This window comes from Gymnoscopelus braueri (genome assembly GCF_963280865.1).
Source record: "Gymnoscopelus braueri genome assembly, chromosome: 24".
In the NCBI taxonomy this organism is placed as follows: domain Eukaryota; kingdom Metazoa; phylum Chordata; class Actinopteri; order Myctophiformes; family Myctophidae; genus Gymnoscopelus; species Gymnoscopelus braueri.
In genome coordinates this window covers 915,770-918,060 of record NC_137626.1, presented here as the reverse complement: position 1 = coordinate 918,060, position 2,291 = coordinate 915,770, and positions in this window count along the sequence as shown.

Below are 2,291 nucleotides of genomic sequence, written 5' to 3'. Positions count from 1 at the left end.
GACCAGTGTTTGTATTACATTTTCTTGATGCACCACTGTTTTCTCTGCATTCTATTTAACTGACTCATTTTCTTGCAAGTCGATAGTGTTAAATGCTAAATATGTAAATTGTAAGCTGGGCTACTCATTAGCGATGGACATTTGACCTTTTTTTTGGTAAAACGTTTAACCTTTGGACTGTGGGTGGTTAACCGCGGTTAAAAATGACATAACAATAAATAAAGCTGCAGTCCTGTGTGTGGGAACTTCAAATAGGGCCTAAAACATGTGGGGTTAAAACATGTGGGGTTAGCGCCCCAGCCTGTGTCTTCCGTGAGGAAGAAGCCCAACACCCATGGTGAGGCCTTTAGGAGGGCCATGGTGAGGCCTTTAGGTGAGGCCTTTAGGTGAGGCCTTTAGGAGGGGCCTTTAGGTGAGGCCTTTAGGTGAGGCCTTTAGGTGAGGCCTTTAGGAGGGGCCTTTAGGTGAGGCCTTTAGGTGAGGCCTTTAGGAGGGGGCCTTTAGGAGGGCCATGGTGAGGCCTTTAGGTGAGGCCTTTAGGAGGGGCCTTTAGGAGGGCCATGGTGAGGCCTTTAGGTGAGGCCTTTAGGAGGGGCCTTTAGGAGGGCCATGGTGAGGCCTTTAGGTGAGGCCTTTAGGAGGGGCCTTTAGGAGGGCCATGGTGAGGCCTTTAGGTGAGGCCTTTAGGTGAGGCCTTTAGGAGGGGCCTTTAGGAGGGCCATGGTGAGGCCTTTAGGAGGGGCCTTTAGGAGGGCCATGGTGAGGCCTTTAGGTGAGGCCTTTAGGTGAGGCCTTTAGGTGAGGCCTTTAGGAGGGGCCTTTAGGAGGGGCCTTTAGGAGGGCCATGGTGAGGCCTTTAGGTGAGGCCTTTAGGTGAGGCCTTTAGGAGGGGCCTTTAGGAGGGCCATGGTGAGGCCTTTAGGTGAGGCCTTTAGGAGGGGCCTTTAGGAGGGGCCTTTAGGAGGGCCATGGTGAGGCCTTTAGGTGAGGCCTTTAGGTGAGGCCTTTAGGAGGGCCATGGTGAGGCCTTTAGGTGAGGCCTTTAGGTGAGGCCTTTAGGTGAGGCCTTTAGGAGGGCCATGGTGAGGCCTTTAGGTGAGGCCTTTAGGAGGGCCATGGTGAGGCCTTTAGGTGAGGCCTTTAGGTGAGGCCTTTAGGAGGGGCCTTTAGGAGGGCCATGGTGAGGCCTTTAGGAGGGCCATGGTGAGGCCTTTAGGTGAGGCCTTTAGGTGAGGCCTTTAGGAGGGGCCTTTAGGAGGGCCATGGTGAGGCCTTTAGGAGGGCCATGGTGAGGCCTTTAGGAGGGGCCTTTAGGAGGGCCATGGTGAGGCCTTTAGGAGGGCCATGGTGAGGCCTTTAGGAGGGCCATGGTGAGGCCTTTAGGAGGGGCCTTTAGGAGGGCCATGGTGAGGCCTTTAGGTGAGGCCTTTAGGTGAGGCCTTTAGGAGGAGCCTTTAGGAGGGCCATGGTGAGGCCTTTAGGTGAGGCCTTTAGGTGAGGCCTTTAGGAGGGGCCTTTAGGATGGCCATGGTGAGGCCTTTAGGAGGGGCCTTTAGGAGGGCCATGGTGAGGCCTTTAGGTGAGGCCTTTAGGATGGCCATGTTGAGGCCTTTAGGAGGGGCCTTTAGGAGGGCCATGGTGAGGCCTTTAGGAGGGGCCTTTAGGAGGGCCATGGTGAGGCCTTTAGGAGGGCCATGGTGAGGCCTTTAGGAGGGCCATGGTGAGGCCTATAGGAGGGGCCTTTAGGTGAGGCCTTTAAGAGGGGCCTTTAGGTGAGGCCTTTAGGAGGGCCATGGTGAGGCCTATAGGAGGGGCCTTTAGGTGAGGCCTTTAGGTGAGGCCTTTAGGAGGGGCCTTTAGGTGAGGCCTTTAGGAGGGTCCTTTAGGAGGGCCATGGTGAGGCCTTTAGGAGGGGGCCTTTAGGAGGGCCATGGTGAGGCCTTTAGGTGAGGCCTTTAGGTGAGGCCTTTAGGAGGGCCATGGTGAGGCCTTTAGGTGAGGCCTTTAGGTGAGGCCTTTAGGTGAGGCCTTTAGGAGGGGCCTTTAGGTGAGGCCTTTAGGAGGGGCCTTTAGGTGAGGCCTTTAGGTGAGGCCTTTAGGAGGGGCCTTTAGGTGAGGCCTTTAGGTGAGGCCTTTAGGAGGGCCATGGTGAGGCCTTTAGGTGAGGCCTTTAGGTGAGGCCTTTAGGAGGAGCCTTTAGGAGGGCCATGGTGAGGCCTTTAGGTGAGGCCTTTAGGTGAGGCCTTTAGGAGGGGCCTTTAGGATGGCCATGGTGAGGCCTTTAGGAGGGC